Raw genomic sequence first — 24,498 nt, forward strand, 5'->3', positions numbered from 1 at the left:
AGATTGTTCATTTACAATTCTGATGGTTTAAATTATTTATGGTACACCTTGGTGCCTCACTTAATCATATTAAATTACAGTTGTAATCTTATTAATTACTTGCAACCAGCTATCTCAATGTACCCTGTATAGAGGACAGCTTATCAAGGGGTAGAAGTACTGTAGCTTCACTTTTAATCCAGTACCATCCAGTACACGAATTAGCCTTACATTGTTAGGATCTTCCTGATGGTGACTGGCTGAACTAAGCATTATTCTTGACAATACAAAGTACTACTGTGCCCATTTACAGAAAGGGAAGCAATTCTTTCCCAGAAAGTAAGATATGATTAAATGCTTTGGCCTAATTAGCTGTGAAAAAGGACAAGGCCCAGGTAGGGCTTCGGGAAAAGGCAATTAACATATGTGCATATGTCTCTCTCCATTCACATCACCCAGCCTAGTCCAAGTCATCAACATCTCTTCACTTGCATTGTTACAGTAGTCTCTTAGCCCCTTTTCCCACCTCCACCTTTGATCTCTCTAGTTTTCATGACGTCCAAAGTGAACTTTTAAAAATAACACCACACTATCTCTATTTAGACTTTTCAACAGTTTCCCATTGCACAAGGGATACATTACCACAAGGAATTACACCATCTTGCCCTTGCAAATGTCATCTTTATGTTCAACTGTGCTGATCTTCATTTTTCTCCTCAGATGTGCAAATGCTTTCCCATCCCAGGGACTTCATGTTTGTTCTGCCCCAAAACTAAAACACTCTTCCCTATTCTTCATCTGGCTAACCAATATTCACACTTTCTGTCTCAGCGTAAACACTGTTTTCCTCAGACAAGATTTCCTGACTCCCAGCCTAGGCCATGCCACTATGTGGTTTGTGCTCTCCATAAATTTTACTTCTTCTATATACATCAATTCACATAATTATACTTTAATACTTACTTGTGTAATTGTTTGTGTGCTGTGACCCCCAGTTGGCTGTAAGTCCTATAAAGACAGAGGCCACATCCATCTTGCACATCCCTCTGTTCCCAGCACCTGCCATGGGTCCTATCAGCTGACAAGCACTCAATATATTGTATGAATAAGTAAGTAAGATTCTAATTTCCAACATCCTAGACTTGTTTACAGTCCCAAAGAGCCTGCTCAGGTAGAACACATGCAATGCTTCCTATACATGTATTTGCAGAGAGAAGAGAGAGAAGCCCTTCTGCTCCTCCCACATGTTACCATTCTGACCAGGCTCAGTGCCGAAGCACTGATGAGAGGGATGGAGACAGTGAGCCTGTGAGTGTCATGTGCAGAACAGCATTTGCCTTTGTCCCCCATGAAAGTAATGTGATGCTCAGTGTCCACAGTCTTTTAATCTGGCTGCTGTAGGGTTAGAATTTGTGGTCCTTTTCTGTTAAGATGGAATCTTGCTGAAGGTCAGAATGTGGTTAGGGTCAAAGAGTGGCATTACTAGCGCTGTGTATAAAAGAAAGAATACAGTTAGGATCTTTGGTTCTCTACCAACTTGACTCACTTTCTCCACAGCAAGGCTCATATTATCCTTTCCTAATGGAGTTTAGAATGCAATGGCAGTCCTCTTCAGACAAGTCACCTGTCCCTTTTGCTTTATTCTGAAACAATGGAGTCCAAAATCTATACTTCTTACTTAGTACAGTCACTAGCTTCTAACATTCCAGGATGGCTATTTCAAGGACTTTTGACTAAATGCTGCCAGTTCATTTGGAGTGGTCTCTGGCAGGGCCAGATTCAGCATAATGTAGCTTCCTGTTGTCTTCCTATATTCCTGTATGTTATTGTAAATATATTGACGTAAGCTGACTTATTACACATGCTTGTTCTCTTCTATGGTGATAGCGACTAGGAAAGACAATGCACTGTTCACTCTAATGTAAGGGATCACATATAAATCTTATGATTTGATGATTCTCTTCTGGCAGCCAAACCTGCTTGTAGCTTTTAGGATTTATGGCCACTGGTGGCATTAAACACTTAGGGCCTATCATCACAGAAGGACACCTTGTACACAATTATCTTTCCAAAGGCTAGATCAGCCCATGTCAATGTCATGTTTAATATTTAAACACACTTTACTGTCACTTGTATCTGTTTACTCAGTCACCATCTGCAAAACCACTGTGAATAAAAATGGAACTTGTGGGGCAAGAAAAATATATTGAGAATCATTGAGTTGGACGGACCTAGTGAGAAGGTTGTGTCTATTCAAACACCTGTCTTCCACCCTCTCACCATCTGTGCAATCACTTCACCCTTCAGCCTCACTAGTCCCCCTTACAATTACTCTGTCAAGAGGCGAGTGCAGCTCAGGTGGATTTAATGTGGGTTTAATATGGCCTGTTGAATTTAATGTTTAATGTTGATTTCCTTTAAGTAACCATTTCTGTTCTTGCTATAAATCTATGTCTATATGTCTATGCTTAATTTGGATGATGAGGGCAATTTGGATTTAAGGCAAGAACCAGTTTATATGTTTTATGAAGAGATTATAGATCAAATAAGCAGACAATAGGTCTTCCAAAGCTATAAGTGAAAACAGAAAAATGATGCATAATTCACAGATTACAGTGAAGTTAAAAGAGAGGGTTAATATTCTAATGTGTTGTTAAGAATTCTTTCACTCAAATTCTGAATCTGAATCTAATAGTCATCTATATACTGCTATAAAGGAAAGGGAAAGAGTTAACATGAAATCCAGACCTGTTATCTGTTATTGGGTGTGATGCTAGAGAGTTTATATTCATTTTCTCATCTAATAAAACAACTCTTCAAAGTGCGTATTTTAAAGACAAAGAACATGAGGTCAGAGGGTTTAAATACCTTGGGATACCAGCCAAAGTCTGATTCAAAAGTATGCATTTTCCTCCCTAAAGGGTCATATTTACCTGGTGATGGTACATCCATCAGTTGGAATGATTCAACCCTCTAAGGGTCTCACCTCACCATGTGTAATAAAGTATGTTATGTCACCTAAAGGACAAAAATGATTAGAAAAAAATGAAAATTGTAAGAAATTGTCCATCCAATTACCTAGACAGCATTCAAGCTCAAAGCATTTGGATAACCATACTTGCTCTATTTCTATTTATCCAAGGCATATTCCTTCATTGCCAACTATGTGTCAGGTGTTGGGACAGACATTTTGGATAGAATGATAAGCAAGATGGAAATGCTGTCTTCTCTGACAGAGCCAAGTATCTACAGAGGACAGTGCAATGCAGACTGGCCTCTGTGGATTCTGAAGCAGTGTAGGGCTCAACGTTGCCTGCCTTAGAATGTGAGAAAGTAAGTACAAATAGATGCTGCTTCTTTGAAGTAATGTATAAAATTTAAAGAGGATAGCAGGATCAGTAGTGTTTTATATTTCGTCAGGCTTTAAATATTTATGTTTCAGATATACTTTGACCATGATATTTCATAAATATGAGGCAAGTTGTTAAAGAAGAAGTTTGTGGTTGATTTCCTGAATTTGCCAACATGTTGACACCACCAACTACTTTCATATTTTGCAGGTATATTGAGGAAGGGCAAAGTTGGCCTTCAATGCCAATACATAGCACCTCAGTGCTGAACTAAGGTATTCCTATCTAAATAGCAAGGTACTTAGTATCATTCAGCAGGATACACAGGTCATAAGTCCTTCTGAAAGGAAAAATTACTCTCTTTTCTGGTTCCTGAGCCAAGAGGAGAGAGCGGTGCTCACTCACTCCTCATCCTTTGACTTAGAAAGGACAATCAACAAATTTATAAGAGATACTTGAGCGTGTCACATCAATTTCTTTGATTTTTAGATGAAATGTGCTTTGTGTTGCTCTCAAATTAGACACTCATTATGCATAATTAGCCCCTTACATAGAACAGCTGCTGGCTTTTACAATGCTTTCAACCAGAGCTGAGTGTACCCATTGTTGGTGTTTACTGTGAGTGAACTTAATCAAATTTGTGATATATGCATCATTTGATGTAATTATCAAATATAGAAGAAAAACCTAGAGAAAAGCATGGTATGTTCATCTTCACTTAGAAAAGTTAACTCTGAAGTAATTATGGGCTATTATGCTGGAAATTATTTTAATTTTTTAAAAAATGAAAATTATTTGAATTTAATACTAAATACAATTCTGTGATTGTTTATGAAAAAGAGGTACCAGTATGTTTCCCATGAGTGAAGAGGACTGAAGAGGCAATCAAATCACCAAGATAGGCCTCACGGAGAATCCAGGGAAATTCTCCATTAAGGGAAAGCTTGGCCTTAACTCTGACTTTCTAACTTTGCTAACATATTTAATCTCTACTTTTCCCGTCTATAAACTTGGAAGATAATCATCAAGAAGCATGCACATGTAGCATTCTAAACACTTTAAGATGGAAATTGTTACCAAAGACATGAAAAACGTAATTCTCAGCATATAGTCCTAAACTGAAACACCAAAATGGTTTGTCTATGCCACAAAATTGGAGATCTTGTAGTAGATTCTGTTGTGATGCTTTATGCATTTTGAGAAGTTAGGAAAACTTGGAGGAAATGTAATGTAATCATTAAGCAATATTCTGCCCCCTTTTACTTTTGAAGTGTATGTATCTCTCATTCACTCTATTGGAGATACATTGGAATTGGCAATCATTGTTTTACAAATAAGATAGCTGAGGAAAGGGAAACTTGCAAAGTAACAGTGGGTTAGATAAGGAGATATTGCTACAGTTCTTTAGTTTCTACCTTTTTATTCTTAATCCTGCCCAAATAGATAGAGATGTAGAAATTTAATATATCATATTTTAGACTACAAAGGTCTAAAATGAAAGCTGTGTCATAGCACAGTGATCCTTTTTCAAATTATGAAAGTAAAATTTGGCTAAGGGAATATATTCAAATTTCAACTGCCAATGTACAATATTTCTGTTAAATCAGCTTTCATGGACTATTCTAAATATCATTTATGGCACTGAAGCAATGCGTTTTGGAGTGATGGACTTTGAAGGCTGTTCTGGAAGTTAGAGATTCTAATTATTCTTTTTGGGATAAAAAGAATAATTTGGTCACCATTTATTTTGGGAGAAAATTCTTACCAATTATTTTCTTTCTAAATAGCCTTTAATTGAATTCAACTAGTTCTCAATATAACCGCTTGACTGCATTCAACCTGTTTTGTCAAGTTAATTTGATTGAGTAGATTCACTTTATATTCAAGATCCTTTAAAAAATTCTCTTTCATAAAGCAGAACCCTATAAAATTGAATACGAAAATAATCATAAAGGATCATTTTGCATATTGTCTACTTCTGGAAGAGACAATGCCATTTATCAAAAAAGGAAGCAAAATCATTTTTGAAGTATGATTAGCTAAGGTTATTCTGTAACCAGAGGTCTAAGTTGTCTTACAAGCATCATTTTCACAGATAACTTCCTTGTGACTTATTCCGTTTGCAGACATGTAGAAGCCCTCAGTATAAAAATATATGAAGAAAATTTCCCATCAACTATTTCTTACTCCAATCTAAAGGACATAGAAAATTTTAGCTTACAACAATTCTGTAAATGCACTTTAATGATGAGAAAACACAGTCTCCACTGAAGTGCAGAGGCTTTAAAAATAAATCCCTCTAAGTAAATCTTTTCAAAAACAAACAAAAATCATATTAACAAAATGTATTTAAAAGACCTCAAATATTATCTTTCCATACTTTTGAATTACATGTTGAGATGAAAGAAAGAGAGAAAACAAAGGAAAAATGAAAAAAGGAAAGAAAAAAGGAATTATCTATGTTTCTACAACAAAATAATGGAAAGAGTTTGCATTGGCTACTTAGGACAAAGGCTGATGCAGAGTGACACTTCATGCCAACAAAAGGATATTGAATATTCTGCCTTTTCTTAGAGATGCTTTGGTATTTAACATATTGATATCTTCTGACAATTTTCCTAAAGGATATTAAAATTATCATAGGATAGGTGCAGAGATTTCACTACTCAGAACCATTTATCTTTCTTAAAAAATCCTAAAATACATATTGTTCTTTAGAAACATTTTTGTCCTCTAAAGAGAAAATTAAAGCAAAGTCAACATTGAGATGAAATAATAGCAGAATGCAGAGACTTGGAAAATGCTGAATTTTCATAGTTTTGTATTGATAGCAATGTATGTGCTACAGAGGGATCTATTAAAAAGACTAAGAAGCATATATTCTGATTCACGGAATTCCCATTGAAGACATTCAGAAAAAAAGAGAAATCTGTCCAAAATTATGCAAATGAAGCATATATAATCTGTGTCTAGATGACAGTGTGTTTTCAACTCTCTCCCTTCCATTTTGTTATGACATACTTCAAGATTTTATCACACAAAACTGCAAAAGGAAAATCACTTAAGTATACAAACATATGCACATGTTAAGGGAGGAAGGATTTAAAGCATTTACATTAATAAATCAAATTTGGGAGGGGTTTTCATAAGTAAGTTATAGATGGGCCAATCAAGTAAGTATAACCACCAGTAAAAGTTAAAAGAGGAAGCATACTATTTGGGTCATCTTCATGAGTTCTAATTAAAATTCATATGGAGAGTTATTTTTAAAAATCAACTGGGCTACTGTCTGATTTTCAGCTAAGAATTGAAAACCACTGGTTCATCCACTTATTGAGAAAAATATTATTGAACACCTGCTGTATGCCAGCCACCATTCTATCTGTATGCCGGATGCCATTGTAGGTGCTAGAGGGGAAACCAATAACCAACTTTAGTTTTGTTTTCTCAAACTGATGTCTCATGAAGACAAATGAAAGAAAGAACACAGAAGATGGCAACAGAGGAAGCTTTCAAGAGAGAAAGGGAGAAGGGGGAATTTCAGATACACTATCTACCGATGATCATCAAAGTCTTTATATTTGGACAGTTTGTTTTTACCTGAGGTCAAAGCAGTAATTGACTTATACCAAAGCAGACAAATAAGTCAGGCAGGACTAAAACTGGTTTGTCTCCTTTGCTTCTCAATAGTGAGCAGTCTGCAGAGAGGCAGGACTGAGCTCTACTTCCAGCTCCACCACTGAGCTCCAAGTTTCTCAACCTTTCTGGGTCTTAGGAACCTCATCTGTACAACAAGAGACTAAAACCCTTTCAGTTCTCCCTGTTATTCATCCAAATCCTGGTCAGGCACCACAAATATGTGTTAGTGTGTGACAATAAAATGTTTGGCGTAGCCTGCAAATGGCTCATCAAAAATCGTTTTCCATTCCTAAATAACTGACAACTTGTTCTACTATAGGTGAGTTAGAAGCACCATCTTTAAATATGAAACAGAAAATCCTGACTTTTCCTGTTAATATGAATTAAGGAGAACCCAAAAGCAAATATTTGCTAGGGTGTACTTTATACTAACTCCTAAGTTACTTACTTAAAACAAAAAAGCAAACAAATCCAAGCTTGTTTTAGATTATATACTGAGCTCTAAATATGAGCAGATAAATGTATTTTTAAAAAACAAAGTCTTCTGATATACATTTATTTTTCCTAAGTGGATGTTGAATCTTAAGCCCACATCAAAAAAAGAAAATTATTCCTTTATCCCAAATGTAGTCTGGGACAGATTTTCCATGATCAAAATCTTCAAATATTTTCTTGACCCAGACTTTTCTCCATTATCTGTCATTCTTGTTCCGATTCAGACAGATGTATGAGATCGGACTCATTCTGAGTCAAGCCAAGTTTTTTAAGTTGCCAGAAGTGTTCTTTGTGGAAACAGGATTGTGCTGCAGGGAGGACTGGATGACACTCTCAAAATGAATAATAAATATACAGTTTTCTTTCCATTCCCCCTCTGTTGTGAGATATATGATTGCAGGCACTGGAATCTGAGGAAGAAAACTGAGTTGCATTTTCCTTGAATTTAAGCATGTTTATATGCCCTTCTTAAAAAAAAAAAAAATCCCTTGGGTTCCTACTTCTAAAGCTTTCACCTGGTCTTCCTATTTGTTTCCGTCTGAGGTAATATCCCTGGAGTCTGAAATCACTGATCTTGTTTTCAAGTGCTAAAATGCCAGTACGAATCTAGATTTTAGTATCATGGGAAGGAATAAATATAGAACCAGAAGAACTTGTCTGGAACTAAGACCTTATTTAGGGATAATTAAAACCACCTAAAGTATGTTATTAGCATTTGGGTTTCAAAGTAGAATGTTTTTTAAGTGCTTGCTTTCAAGTTCCACCCTACTAATAGTGGTAGCACTTTGTCAGGGCTTGGCTTTATTCTTAAACATTAATTGTTCATGTGTCCAGAAATATATAATGGAATGTCATAAACACAGAAATGTTAAGATCACGCAGTTCACAGAGGTATATTTCCTTACCTCTCATGACCTTTATACCCTTAGGATTTCAGAATAGGGATCATTAGTGCCTAAACCTAATATAAACCTTCCAGAACTTCCTCTCTCTTCATAGTGAATTAAAGAGTTATTTTCAACATCATTTTTTTCTCTGTTCTAGTAGTTTTAAAATGCGGGTCTCTGCTCCACACAAATAATTTACTCCTTGCAAATTATTTCTCTAATGAAGAACTACTGTTGCCCTTGCTGTTACTCTTTTCCTTGACTTCCACCTTCCCTTTTTCCTTGCATGTCTCAAGTTTCTTACAAATGCCACTCTTTTTCTTTCCAACCATTTTTTTTTTTTTTTTTTTTTTTTTTTTTGAGACGGAGTCTCGCTCTGTCGCCCAGGCTGGAGTACAGTGGCCAGATCTCAGCTCACTGCAAGCTCCGCCTCCCGGGTTCACGCCATTCTCCTGCCTCAGCCTCCTGAGTAGCTGGGACTACAGGCGCCCGCCACCTCGCCCGGCTAGTTTTTTTTTGTATTTTTTAGTAGAGACGGGGTTTCACCGTGTTAGCCAGGATGGTCTCAATCTCCTGACCTCGTGATCCACCCGTCTCGGCCTCCCAGAGTGCTGGGATTACAGGCTTGAACCACCGCGCCCGGCCTTTCCAACCATTTTTTGTTGGCGGTCAGTTCTGGCTGGCATGGGCTGTTTCCAAACAGGGCTTTCCCTCCGCTTTTCTCCATGGGCTCCTCAGCCTGAGCCTCCAGCAGCTGCCTCGCTCCTTGTCCTCCTCCGTATTCTTCCCACCACTCCAGAAAGACATCCACTGTCAAGTTAACCACCAGCCTGGAACTTTTCAAGGAACTTTTCAAAGCTCCTGGGCCGCCCCTCTCCCTCTCCTTCAAAAGCCGTGATTGGAGCCAGCGCATATCTTTTGGAATTGGGGCGGGCAGCAGAAGCCTTTGGTTTTGCCTGCTGGAAGATTACTGCTTCCTTGTGGTGGAGACACTGTACTCTTCAGAGAGCCGGTAGTAAGGCTGTCACTCTCTGCCGGGTTCAGAGGGGTTTTTGTTTTTTGTTTTTTTTTTTATTGTCCCTGTCAGTTAGCAGCCCAAGGTTACTGCCAGCTCTCTGTCAGGGCTTTGATTTTTGTCAGCTATGGCCAGGTCCTTTTAGTTATCTGCTATCTTTTCGGCTTTGTTCAGGCTCAGCTCTACTTGTCTACTAATTAGCTCTTTGGAGATTTCCCTTTTAAAACTCACTATCACAGAGGACAGGAACCGTTCAAAAGTTTTGTGCTTCATAGAAATTCCATATTCATCCATATCCCATACAGCCATATTTTTAAAATTAAAAGTGGCAGGTCAGGCCAATTTAAGGTATAGAAGTAACATTGTCTATAAAGAGAGACCTTCAGGTTCTTGATCAGGTATGGAGATGAGTGACAGGGAAGGAAAAGGTTTACATCAAAAAACACTGAGGGGTACAAATTAAAAAGAAACGATCACTCTGTATAACATATTCACATTTTCTTTATCTTCTGGTGTGCAAATATTGTGCTAGCTGAATATAAAAGTAGCACAACTTTAGGGTACAAAAAAAAACCACACTGTAATAACATCAAGAGTGGTCTTACATCAAGGAGGGCCCTGAGGATGTCTTTGTTGTCAACTTCAGAAGAAAAGAGAGGAACAGAAGAGGAAACTGGCAGAAGGAATAGATGCCAAAGAGAACTCAAAGGATTAGGTCCGGGTGAGGTGATCGGTATTCGAAAACAGTCTGCCTTCTGGCTCTGATCTAAGGGAATAGGCTGGCAGCCAAGCCAGAGGGCATAGCAGCACAAACACACCTTCAGCACACTGCTAGAGGGTTGCCTCAGTGCCTTAGAAATTGTGCTAGCAATTAGAAATAAAGCTATGTAAGAGCAATAGGCAAAATACTCTATTTATGGATAAAACTCTGCTTTTTACATAAGTCCCATCCTGGTTGCCCCCTCCACATAAACATACCTTTTTCTTATTATTTTGTAAGCCCCCCTTCTTTTTATGCTAAGTGCATTTTTCTTCTGCTAACTTAGTGCAGTTGTAAGTTGCGCTTACATTGCATTTACACACTGTTAATGCCTGCAAGATGAAAGTAAAAACCTTTGAATATATTAATGTTATAACACAGATGTCTTACTTTTTACTCTTTTTTTTAAAGCAAGTTGATGTGGCTAATAATGATGCAGATTGTGCTGGATGGATGTGCAGATGAAACAGGGGAATACAGATTAAATAAAAATTTCTTCAAAGCTTACGTTTGCTTCATAATTTAACTTCTGGGCTTGTCTCAGTGGTAGTAGGTGCGACCAGCCATCATAACATTGTTCTAAAACATCTTGGCATCACAGAGAAGCAATCACCCAAACAGCATTGCTATACTTCTTCGAAACCCAAGAAAAATAATCACGGGGAAAATAAAGACTTCCAGTGGCTCTGTACAGAGAAGCTTGACCCAACGGCTAATAATGGGTAAGCAGTGAGAAATCAGGGACAAAGGTTTTGTGCTTAAGAAGCTAATTGCTTGTGTACTGCCTTTGCTCTTTGTGGCTACATTCAAAGCGTCGGCAGCCTCTTCTCCCAAATACTGAATGTGGTGTGTGCCAGAGGTAGTCATATTCTCACTCTACCATCCATGGAATGACTCTATCTATCATCAAGCTCTTTTCAACAATAAACAGAGGGGCATTGATGACATAAGGCTTTGGAGCAGGCACAGTCAATTTCTCTTTCATGTATCTGTTCATTCAAGAAGCATTTTTCACATGATATTCCATGCTAGGGATTTTGCCAGGTCCCTAAAATAGGAGGGTGGGTAAGACCCAACCCCTTTCCTCAAGGAATTCATCCTCTAATGGAGAGGACATCTGTAAGCAGAAAATCTATAATGTCATCTCTTTTGAAGGCATGAAAATGTGCTGAGGATCTCCAAGGAGGGAATACCACTGTTTTCTAGGCCACATGTGTTGAGACTGTATCTGAGGTCTGCATCTTTCATGTGTGGAGAGAAGCTTACCCAGTGGACAAAGATGATGGAGAGACTTGAAGTCATAGATAATCAGCAGCATTGGGGATGGTGAGAATGTCAGCGTGGCCAGAGCTTAGGCTGTGCATTTGAGAAGAGGAGAGGGAAAAGAGTGAGAGGCAATAGACTAGGGAATTGGGCTTGGAGCAGACTACATGGACTCATATTCTACGCTAAGACATTTAGAATTCACCCTACAGACAACAGGGAGCCAACTGGAACCTTCCACAAAGAGGAAGGGTGACAATCAGATGTCCTTTCTACAATAACTCTGATGGTTGTACGGAAAGGATATTGACCCCTCTAGAACAGACTGGTACAAAGAGACCACTTAAGACATGTGTAGTTCTCCAGACTGAGATGATAGTAGTGTCAGCTGAAGAAAAGAGGCTGGATTTAAGAGACACTGTTGGGGGACCCAGATTAGCAGAATAGAGCTTCAGCTAAAAATTTCTACCAATAACCACCTCATTAGCCTACCTCTTCAATACTCTCTATCCTGAGGTGGGCAGTTCCAATGTAACATGTTGAGAATCCCGCGCATCTTTCTGAGGAAAAGGAACTCAGTTCATAAGTGTTTAATAAGACGCATTAAAAAAAGATCATTCCTCTTCCCTCTTACACTGTGAGCTTTGTGAAGACAAACAGCAACCATGCCCCTATCCAACTGTTTCTCCCAGCCCTAAAAGAGTATTAAAGATAACACACTCTTCTTTTTTTTATTATACTTTAAGTTCTAGGGTACATGTGCATAACATGCAGGTTTGTTACATATGTATACTTGTGCCATGTTGGTGTGCTACACCCATCAACTCGTCAGCACCCATCAATTCATCATTTATATCAGGTATAACTCCCCAATGCAATCCCACCCCCCTCCCCCCTCCCCATGATAGGCCCCGGTGTGTGATGTTCCCCTTCCCGAGTCCAAGTGATCTCATTGTTCACTTCCCACCTATGAGTGAGAACATGCAGTATTTGGTTTTCTGTTCTTGCGATAGTTTGCTAAGAATGATGGTTTCCAGCTGCATCCATGTCCCTACAAAGGACACAAACTCATCCTTTTTTATGGCTGCATAGTATTCCATGGTGTATATGTGCCACATTTTCTTAATCCAGTCTGTCACAGATGGACATTTGGGTTGATTCCAAGTCTTTGCTATTGTGAATAGTGCCGCAATAAACATACGTGTGCATGTGTCTTTATAGCAGCATGATTTATAATCCTTTGGGTATATACCCAGTAGTGGGATGGCTGGGTCATATGGCACATCTAGTTCTAGATCCTTGAGGAATTGCCATACTGTTTTCCATAATGGTTGAACTAGTTTACAATCCCACCAACAGTGTAAAAGTGTTCCTATTTCTCCACATCCTCTCCAGCACCTGTTGTTTCCTGACTTTTTAATGATTGCCATTCTAACTGGTGTGAGATGGTATCTCATTGAACATACTCTTCTTAATGTTTGAATGAATGAATGAATAAATCTGAATGAGTGACAAAACTGGAATGCAAAAACTCTCCACAGATTGGAAAAAAGCATTGCATTTGTTTAAAATAGTGGCTAGACCACTTTCTTTTATTTTGAGGCAGGGGAACAGACCAGTTAATTATAAGTAACAACAAAGCTTCCCACTTGCGCTATTTGGAAACAAGGGTTCATCCCTCCACAGAAATAAGACTAAGTATGTGTTATTAAGATAGTGGTCTGTAATCTTGGCTTCCCAAGTGATACACACAGCATGAATATATGGATACATGGCAGATTTGCTTCAAGGAGTGGCTGTCCAGGCCATGTGCTTTTGGAGGTGGCAAGCTCTTGATGCTGCAAGAGAAGAGAGTCATTGGCTGATGTTACTTAAGAAAAAGTGGAGAAATGGGGCTGACAGAGACAGTTGAGCAGGCTGTGCCCTGCACAAGAGTGCTGCTGAGGAACAAGTAGTGACTGGAAACCTAGGCGCTGTTTCCAACTCGAGGGGCATGTTTCTTTAATCACACATAAGTCCTGGGTGGGAGAATGGTGCCCTGGATTTAACAAAACTAGAATGAAGGGAAAAGAATACTTCTGAGACTAGTTTCCTGGACAATACCCCAAACCTACTCATCCCCTTGTCTTCATAGTATCCATTTTTACTATCTGATCCTTATGTCTGTAGCATTCGGGCTTCACATCAGTCTTACTGTTTGGCCCTTCTCTCCTGCACTCAGCTTGGCTGGTATAGCCTTAAAGAGGTCTAAAAGGGAACAAGCACACAGTGCCTTTAAACATGACTGACACAGCCATCTGTCAGGGCTGACAGCGTCTGGGTGAGATTACTCTCCATGCTCATCTGGCCAACTGGTTGACTGCAGTACCCTAATAATCACATTATCAGAGCAGGAATATCGCCCACTGGATGAAACTTCAGACATTACTTATGGATGAAATGAGGTCAGAAGAGGTCAGAGAAAACAAGAGATGAGCTGGCCATGACAGCTGTCCAAGCTGCCCTTGAGATGCAATATCACAGCATCGGGGCCGGGGCTGTATCTTCCCACAGAGCAGGGGTTCTGTCCACAAGAACGACTGTGGCCTCACTGTGTTTCAACGTGGGGGCAAGTCTCCCAGAGAAAGCAGCTGTCCTTGAGGAGGCGAAGGAAAAAACAAGCTAACACTGCTTTGGAAATAATGAAAGCATTAAGCTCATATTTGTGCTCTTCTTGTGAGCTTTACTGCCAGGCTGGGAGTTCTATGAAAGCAGCTATCAGCATTGTGGTCAGCCCTTAAGCATCTCTCTGGATGAAAGCATGTATGCAGCATGAACTGATGGTTTGATGAGGGCAAAATACCCAATATACAGCCTTGTATAGAGAGCTGCAGGGAGAATATTTTAAGAGCAGCTCTCATGGAAGAAAAATAATTTTAAGTATATTTCTTTGGTTGTATCATTAAATAAAAAGATGGAATCCTGTGAATGATAGTGCATTATCGTCTGCCTAATTTTCTAGAGTAGAAATGTGAAGTTAGAGGTTCACTTGGAGAATTATAAGATTTACTCCATTTTAACAAGCATAAAACCACAAATAAAACTTTAAAACAAACTTCCTTCAGCTTTTTATAAATTGTTCTTTACCTAGGGTCAGAAACATTAATGAAGGGAATAGATTTAGATACTTCTTCTTTAGATAGTTCTCATTAGTAAAATTCCTATTTTTCTGCACAAGAAAATAGTATAATGTATTGAGAACTGGTCATCCCATTACATGTTGCACAAGCCTGCTTTTAAGTTCACCTTAAATGTTGTCCCAAATAAAGCCATCACTTAGAATAAAATACAAATATAATGCACACATTTTGTGAAAAATAATAATTACTATTAACCTCAAGGAGCAAAACGTTAAAAAGAGCAGAGTTCCTGTTTTCAAATGTAATAAATCAATCCAATTTGGAGTCAAGGTAGTAAAGACATGTCTAGAGCTTTTTACTCCAAACATGATGAGATCAAGAAATTTTCCTTTTGGGGAGAAAAAAAAATGCATTTCTAAAATGCAAGCACTTTGAACATCTTGCTCAATTCCAAATGCAGTCTCCTTCTGTTGTGCTTTATTTTAATGCTTTTCTTTCCACAGATGAAAGTTTGACTTAAAAAAAAGTATAGGAATATGCAGATAGTATGAGAGTGATGGCTAGGAGGGATAGCAATAACTTATGTGGTATGGGAATTCTCTACCATGTCACCATCCTCCGCCTTCTGTAAGTGTAGCAAAATAATTGGCCAACATAATTAAATATGAATCCGCATAACTTCAGACTCTGAACACCTGATCAATCCTTTGATAGGCTAAAAGGAGTGCTTCACCAGCCATGTATTCTGAAAGCAAAGTGGAAAAAGCTGTACTTTCTTTGATTTGTGAAAAAAAATTGCTGCTTCTGTAAATACGGAGCACAAACTTGACATTTCCTGAGGAAGTCATCTGAAACCTTAGCATGTATTTATCACAAGTGCAGTGGGGTCATATAATAAATTACCATCCTTCCATCCCAGTTTTCCCCACCAGTATTCATATGTTTTTTGAAAGGAAGTTTTCAGCTTATTTCAGAGAGTACAGTGCCATAGAACTAACATAAAACAAATAAGCAAAAAACCATAATGTAAGAGTGATTGGTAGTTGGAAAACATGTCAATGATATTTACTGAAAACCCATGGTGGGCAGAGCCCTCTTTGCCAGCTACAATGAAAAGGTAAAAATAAAATGGAAAATAGGATTTCTTCCTTCAAAGTGCCTATAGTCAAATAGAAGAAATACATATAAACAAATGTATGTGAATGTACAAAGAGCACAGACATTTCAAAAAGTCAGAGCATGCAAAACCAATTATAATCAAACACAGGAGTTTATGCAGAGGCACCCGACTGACAGGGTGACTTCATTTGAAATGGTCCCAAAACTTCAAGTGCCAGGCACACAAGCACAGCTGAATGACAATATTGTCCACAACAGAAACTTGTTCATTTTCTGTCAAAGCATTTATTTGTTGTGAGATAGAACAGGAGTTAACATAGTTTGATCATATGATAAAAGGTTTCATCAAATTAATCCCATAATTGATTAACTCACCCTTCTGTTGATTGTTTTACAAAGGCTATGGATTTTATTTCAACTTAAAAAAAAAAAGAAGATAGTTTATAGACTTTTAACTCTTAGTATTTTAAAAACGAACCTGAAAGATTTTTTTAAAGTTTTATTTAATTGGGAAGAAATGTGACACATCACTGTGCTAACTTATGGTTTTTAGAAAAAAAAGGCAAGAAATGAGACAGTATTTTAGCAGGTTTTTTCCTCCATCTCTAAGAATCATTAACAAAGACTATACTTTTACTATCATTTTCATATTTAGTATTTTAGTATGATAGAGAAAGGAGAAAGTGTCTTGTTCTAAGGAATAATATCTCACAGAAAATTCTATTTGCAAACAGAATTCACGAATATTCAAAAAAAGTACAGAAATACTAGATGCTATTTGATAAACATTTATTCCATAACACAGTGATGATACCATCATAAACAACTTTGATTACAGGCAGGAACATGGCTATAGTGAGAAGTTACTGATCATTAAATTTAACTTAAGAAAGTAAGGAGATGAGCCAATTTTTAACAGGATTCACCCTACCTAAAAAACTATATTTACAACTCTACAAGTGAATGTTCAGACTAGTTAATCACAATTTTTACATGTATGGGTTATCACTTATTTTGAGAAGCAGTGTGGTGTGATTTAAGTGATAAGAGCACAATTTGAAATCCATCTCTGCCATAAATGACCTAGATCTCTAGTCTTCTTTAACATTTTCATATGCAATCTATGATTATAAGAAATAATATGCATCTAGAAGTATCAGAAATCCAAAGAATAAAAGGATCTGTGGAGCTGAGGTAAAATTGGCATACATAAATTTCTCTATTTAAATTCTATTAATTTAATTTCAGGAAACCCTATTAATTATAACCTTTCCATGATTACTTAATAATAATAATTGTTATTTAAAATTATAAACCTGGAAACCTCGAAGTACCTTCTGAATCATTAGTATTGGAGGCTGTCTACATGTATTTTATTTGTTTACTATATTAATTCACGTTGAACTGCTATTCAAAAACATAAAGTGGGGACTTCAGATGGCATAGTATAAAAAATCAAAACAAAAAGAACCACATGCACACAATAAACACCTTTAAAATAAAGATAAGTTACATAGTGCAATAGAGATAATGATTCAATTGTAAAAAAATTATTTTCTGGAAGCATGGGAATTATAAAAAAAACACAACAAACGCTATTGGAATGGGGTGGAGCAGAAAGATCCCCAGCCATGGAGTCAGAGACCCAGTTTAAGGTCAGGCAAAGGCCTTTTGTGAATCAAATTTTCACCGTCTGTTCAAGGCGGAAGCTCTCTACAGCTCCAAGTGCTAACTTTATAATTACTTGGGTCAGACAAAAATCTTTCCCTGGCACATATCCACACGTCTTTCAGGTAGAGCAGAGACTGAAGATCCTAAAACCAAGATGAACATACATGACAAATTCATGGGGGCATTGCTCAGTGAGGGGTCTTCAGGAAGCTGAAAAGAATTTCTTTTCAGATTGGAGTACTAAGAGTCGATTCTGGCATCATGTTCTCTTCCTCATTTTATCTGCTCAAAATAATAAGCAGATGTAATATAAAATAATTTTTACATTGTAAAAATAATGCATAAAAATGCAGTTTCAACTTTAAACATGTTAATATGTTAATTTCTACAAGTCAAAATTTATTTGCACACACGTTTACAAATCCTAACACCTGACGAATTTTTCATGTTCAACTAGACATTTGTTACGTAATCTGTTTTTATATATAAATCTATTATATAACATTTCTGTTATATAACTTGTTCTAAAACATGTCACTTTCTTTTTAGAAGCTACTTTAATTATCTTCCAAAGATGTTACAAGAGGGCGGGGTAAGGGAAAAAGGGAACTTCAGCTATTTTTATAAAACTAGTGAACAGAGCAGTGGATTCCCTCCCGTTTGACAGATGTTTGTGGCAGAGACAATACGAATTACTCCAAGCCAAGTAAACAACGAAGATCTGTGGTACAGCGGCTTACAATGCTGGAGAAAGTTGGGTTTAAGCTGAGAATGTTGCATCTTTAATTTCGTATGGTTGAATAGGAACCAGTGAAAACTATAATTAGAAATTATTTCAGATTAAAAAAAAGCAACTTCGGTGTTATAAAAGCAACGTGGGTTCTACCTGGTCCCTTTTGGGCTAAGTAAGTTGTTTGATCAGCTTCTCTCAGTCTCTGTGGATGTCCTTATATGAGTCTAATTGAAGGACTCCTGTTCTCTTTTTATTTTTGCTCTATGAAAAATGTATCGGAGATGTCTTATAATGAACTTTGATATGGTGAAATGATAATAATGTCCTAATTATATATAAAAATGTAATTACACTTGCTTCTATTATAGAAAAACTCCCTTTATAATGAAGTGTTATGTTGGAAAAAGATTTTCATTATAGACGGACTCCTTTACTTGTTAATTTGAGCTCTGATTCATCACTTTAATATTAAAAAGTTCTTTGTAAGTTACTTTTGATGTATCTCATTTATGGTTCATTTCACTTCCTGGGAACCACAAGGAGCCCAAATCCAAACTTCTTTGAAAGACACTTAAAAATACATCTTTCAAAAGGAGTTCTTCTTTCTATGCGGTGAAACAGCAATATCACTGAACTTCTCACTTACTTGAGCTGTGAAAACTTTTGTTTTGAAATTTGAAAAGCATGTATATATATATATATATAGGCATGGCTTCTCAAATGTTTAAAAATATCTGTGCATTCAGTAGTAATAGGCAAACATTTAAAAATAGCCTTTAGCTAATAATCAATTACACAGGTGACCTCATGACGTTAAAACAATATGGTGTATTTTCTATTCTTTTTGAGATTGCTCAGATCATCATTTCACCAAATCAAGTGCAAAATTAAGTACAACAACTCTATCTTATTTGCTATTTTTTACAAATCTGGTCAAAGTCTTAGTAGGAAAAATCATTATATCCATTGGTTAAAATTAGTTCAGAAGTTTTCAGTCTACCACCATCACAGGGAATAAATATTTCATCATTAACAACAGAAAAAAAATGGCTTAAACTATAAACGATCAGAATCAACACAATAATTTAATTGAAATAAAAAAGGCATTCAAAAGTGTTGCAAGTGAATTCCAAAGAAGCAGTCTACAATTATTTCTTTTTTTTTTTTTTTTTTTTTTAATTTGACTCGTTTATTCTGTTTTGGGTTTCTTCAATATGGCAATTTATAAAACCACTGGAAGTTCATATTCCCCTAACAATATTTTTGACTATAGAATCATCTTCTTTTTTTTTTTTTTTTTTTTTTTTTTTTTTTTTTTTTTTTTTTTTTTTTTTATTATACTTTAAGTTCTAGGGTACATGTGCATAACGTGCAGGTTTGTTACATATGTATACTTATGCCATGTTGGTGTGCTGCACCCATCAACTCGTCAGCACCCATCAATTCATCATTTATATCATGTATAACTCCCCAATGCAATCCCTCCCTCCTCCCCCCTCCCCCCTCCCCATGATAGACCCCAGTGTGTGATGTTCCCCTTCCCGAGTCCAAGTGATCTCATTGTTCAGTTCCCACCTATGAGTGAGAACATGCGGTGTTTGGTTTTCTCTTCTTGTGATAGTTTGCTAAGAATGATGGTTTCCAGCTGCATCCATGTCCCTACAAAGGACGCAAACTCATCCTTTTTTATGGCTGCATAGTATTCCATGGTGTATATGTGCCACATTTTCTTAATCCAGTCTGTCACAGATGGACATTTGGGTTGATTCCAAGTCTTTGCTATTGTGAATAGTGCCGCAATAAACATACGTGTACATGTGTCTTTGTAGTAGACTAATTTATAATCCTTTGGGTATATACCCAGTAGTGGGATGGCTGGGTCATATGGTACATCTAGTTCTAGATCCTTGAGGAATTGCCATACTGTTTTCCATAATGGTTGAACTAGTTTACAATCCCACCAACAGTGTAAAAGTGTTCCTATTTCTCCACATCCTCTCCAACACCTGTTGTTTCCTGACTTCTTAATGATTGCCATTCTAACTGGTGTGAGATGGTATCTCATTGTGGTTTTGATTTGCATTTCTCTGATGGCCAGTGATGATGAGCATTTTTTCATGTGTCTGTTGGCTGTATGAATATCTTCTTTTGAGAAATGTCTGTTCATATCCTTTCCCCACTTTTTGATGGGGTTGTTTGTTTTTTTCTCGTATATTTGTTTGAGTTCTTTGTAGATTCTGGATATTAGCCCTTTGTCAGATGAGTAGGTTGCAAAAATTTTCTCCCATTCTGTAGGTTGCCTGTTCACTCTGATGGTAGTTTCTTTTGCTGTGCAAAAGCTCTTTAGTTTAATGAGATCCCATTTGTCAATTTTGGCTTTTGCTGCCGTTGCTTTTGGTGTTTTAGACATGAAGTCCTTGCCCATGCCTATGTCCTGAATGGTACTACCTAGATTTTCTTCTAGGGTTTTTATGGTATTAGGTCTAACATTTAAGTCTCTAATCCATCTTGAATTAATCTTCGTATAAGGGGTAAGGAAAGGATCCAGTTTCAGCTTTCTACTTATGGCTAGCCAATTTTCCCAGCACCATTTATTAAATAGGGAATCCTTTCCCCATTTCTTGTTTCTCTCAGGTTTGTCAAAGATCAGATGGCTGTAGATGTGCGGTATTATTTCTGAGGACTCTGTTCTGTTCCATTGGTCTATATCTCTGTTTTGGTACCAGTACCATGCTGTTTTGGTTACTGTAGCCTTGTAGTATAGTTTGAAGTCAGGTAGCGTGACACCTCCAGCTTTGTCCTTTTGACTTAGGATTGTCTTGGCAATGCGGGCTCTTTTTTGGTTCCATATGAACTTTAAAGCAGTGTTTTCCAATTCTGTGAAGAAAGTCATTGGTAGCTTGATGGGGATGGCATTGAATCTATAAATAACCTTGGGGAGTATGGCCATTTTCACGATATTGATTCTTCCTATCCATGAGCATGGTATGTTCTTCCATTTGTTTGTGTCCTCTTTGATTTCACTGAGCAGTGGTTTGTAGTTCTCCTTGAAGAGGTCCTTTACATCCCTTGTAAGTTGGATTCCTAGGTATTTGATTCTCTTTGAAGCAATTGTGAATGGAAGTTCATTCCTGATTTGGCTCTCTGCTTGTCTGTTGCTGGTGTATAAGAATGCTTGTGATTTTTGCACATTAATTTTGTATCCTGAGACTTTGCTGAAGTTGCTTATCAGCTTAAGGAGATTTTGGGCTGAGACGATGGGGTTTTCTAAATATACAATCATGTCATCTGCAAACAGGGACAATTTGACTTCTTCTTTTCCTAACTGGATACCCTTGATTTCTTTCTCTTGCCTGATTGCCCTAGCCAGAACTTCCAACACTATGTTGAATAGGAGTGGTGAGAGAGGGCATCCCTGTCTTGTGCCAGTTTTCAAAGGGAATTTTTCCAGTTTTTGCCCATTCAGTATGATATTAGCTGTGGGTTTGTCATAAATAGCTCTTATTATTTTGAGGTACGTTCCATCAATACCGAATTTATTGAGCGTTTTTAGCATGAAGGGCTGTTGAATTTTGTCAAAAGCCTTTTCTGCATCTATTGAGACAATCATGTGGTTCTTGTCTTTGGTTCTGTTTATATGCTGGATTACGTTTATTGATTTGCGAATGTTGAACCAGCCTTGCATCCCAGGGATGAAGCCCACTTGATCATGGTGGATAAGCTTTTTGATGTGCTGCTGAATCCGGTTTGCCAGTATTTTATTGAGGATTTTTGCATCAATGTTCATCAGGGATATTGGTCTAAAATTCTCTTTTTTTGTTGTGTCTCTGCCAGGCTTTGGTATGAGGATGATGTTGGCCTCATAAAATGAGTTAGGGAGGATTCCCTCTTTTTCTATTGATTGGAATAGTTTCAGAAGGAATGGTACCAGCTCCTCCTTGTACCTCTGGTAGAATTCAGCTGTGAATCCATCTGGTCCTGGACTTTTTTTGGTGGGTAGGCTATTAATTGTTGCCTCAATTTCAGAGCCTGCTATTGGTCTATTCAGGGATTCAACTTCTTCCTGGTTTAGCCTTGGGAGAGTGTAAGTGTCCAGGAAATTATCCATTTCTTCTAGATTTTCTAGTTGATTTGCGTAGAGGCGTTTATAGTATTCTCTGATGGTAGTTTGTATTTCTGTGGGGTCAGTGGTGATATCCCCTTTATCATTTTTTATTGCATCTATTTGATTCCTCTCTCTTTTTTTCTTTATTAGCCTTGCTAGCGGTCTGTCAATTTTGTTGATCTTTTCAAAAAACCAACTCCTGGATTCATTGATTTTTTGGAGGGTTTTTTGTGTCTCTATCTCCTTCAGTTCTGCTCTGATCTTAGTTATTTCTTGCCTTCTGCTAGCTTTTGAATGTGATTGCTCTTGCCTCTCTAGTTCTTTTAATTGTGATGTTAGAGTGTCAATTTTAGATCTTTCCTGCTTTCTCTTGTGGGCATTTAGTGCTATAAATTTCCCTCTACACACTGCTTTAAATGTGTCCCAGAGATTCTGGTATGTTGTATCTTTGTTCTCATTGGTTTCAAAGAACATCTTTATTTCCGCTTTCATTTCGTTATGTACCCAGTAGTCATTCAGGAGCAGGTTGTTCAGTTTCCATGTAGTTGAGCGGTTTTGATTGAGTTTCTTAGTCCTGAGTTCTAGTTTGATTGCACTGTGGTCTGAGAGACAGTTTGTTATAATTTCTGTTCTTTTACATTTGCTGAGGAGTACTTTACTTCCAATTATGTGGTCAATTTTGGAATAAGTGCGATGTGGTGCTGAGAAGAATGTATATTCTGTTGATTTGGGGTGGAGAGTTCTATAGATGTCTATTAGGTCCGCTTGGTGCAGAGATGAGTTCAATTCCTGGATATCCTTGTTAACTTTCTGTCTCGTTGATCTGTCTAATGTTGACAGCGGAGTGTTGAAGTCCCCCATTATTATTGTATGGGAGTCTAAGTCTCTTTGTAAGTCTCTAAGGACTTGCTTTATGAATCTGGGTGCTCCTGTATTGGGTGCATATATATTTAGGAGAGTGAGCTCTTCCTGTTGAATTGATCCCTTTACCATTATGTAATGGCCTTCTTTGTCTCTTTTGATCTTTGATGGTTTAAAGTCTGTTTTATCAGAGACTAGGATTGCAACCCCTGCTTTTTTTTGTTCTCCATTTGCTTGGTAGATCTTCCTCCATCCCTTTATTTTGAGCCTATGTATGTCTCTGCATGTGAGATGGGTCTCCTGAATACAGCAGACTGATGGGTCTTGACTCTTTATCCAGTTTGCCAGTCTGTGTCTTTTAATTGGAGCATTTAGTCCATTAACATTTAAGGTTAATATTGTTATGTGTGAACTTGATCCTGCCATTATGATATTAACTGGTTATTTTGCTCGTTAGTTGATGCAGTTTCTTCCTAGCCTCGATGGTCTTTACATTTTGCCAAGTTTTTGCGATGGCTGGTACCGGTTGTTCCTTTCCATGTTTAGGGCTTCCTTCAGGGTCTCTTGTAAGGCAGGCCTGGTGGTGACAAAATCTCTAAGCATTTGCTTATCTGTAAAGGATTTTATTTCTCCTTCACTTATGAAACTTAGTTTGGCTGGATATGAAATTCTGGGTTTAAAATTCTTTTCTTTAAGAACGTTGAATATTGGCCCCCACTCTCTTCTGGCTTGTAGAGTTTCTGCCGAGAGATCTGCTGTTAGTCTGATGGGTTTCCCTTTGTGGGTGACCCGACCTTTCTCTCTGGCTGCCCTTAAGATTTTTTCCTTCATTTCAACTTTGGTGAATCTGGCAATTATGTGTCTTGGAGTTGCTCTTCTGGAGGAGTATCTTTGTGGCGTTCTCTGTATTTCCTGAATTTGAATGTTGGCCTGCCCTACTAGGTTGGGGAAGTTCTCCTGGATGATATCCTGAAGAGTGTTTTCCAACTTGGTTCCATTTTCCCCCTCACTTTCAGGCACCCCAATCAGACGTAGATTTGGTCTTTTTACGTAATCCCATACTTCTTGCAGGCTTTGCTCATTTCTTTTTCTTCTTTTTTCTTTTGGTTTCTCTTCTCGCTTCATTTCATTCATTTGATCTTCAATCGCTGATACTCTTTCTTCCAGTTGATCGAGTCGGTTACTGAAGCTTGTGCATTTGTCACGTATTTCTCGTGTCATGGTTTTCATCTCTGTCATTTCGTTTATGATCTTCTCTGCATTAATGAGTCTAGCTGTCAATTCTTCCACTCTTTTTTCAAGATTTTTAGTTTCTTTGCGCTGGGTACGTAATTCCTCCTTTAGCTCTGATAAGTTTGATGGACTGAAGCCTTCTTCTCTCCTCTCGTCCAAGTCATTCTCTGACCAGTTTTGATCCGTTGCTGGTGATGGGCTGCGCTCCTTTGCAGGGGGAGATGCGCTCTTATTTTTTGAATTTCCAGCTTTTCTGCCCTGCTTCTTCC

At 37.7% G+C, this 24,498-nt stretch overlaps 1 pseudogene; it reads left to right on the forward strand.

Moving 5' to 3' along the window:
• The first annotated feature begins 553 nt into the window (after nt 1-553).
• Nucleotides 554-1,380, forward strand: LOC104663441 (annotated as a pseudogene).
• The last annotated feature ends 23,118 nt before the right edge of the window (nt 1,381-24,498 follow it).

The sequence above is a fragment of the Rhinopithecus roxellana genome, chromosome 2 (assembly GCF_007565055.1).
Source record: "Rhinopithecus roxellana isolate Shanxi Qingling chromosome 2, ASM756505v1, whole genome shotgun sequence".
Classification (NCBI taxonomy): domain Eukaryota; kingdom Metazoa; phylum Chordata; class Mammalia; order Primates; family Cercopithecidae; genus Rhinopithecus; species Rhinopithecus roxellana.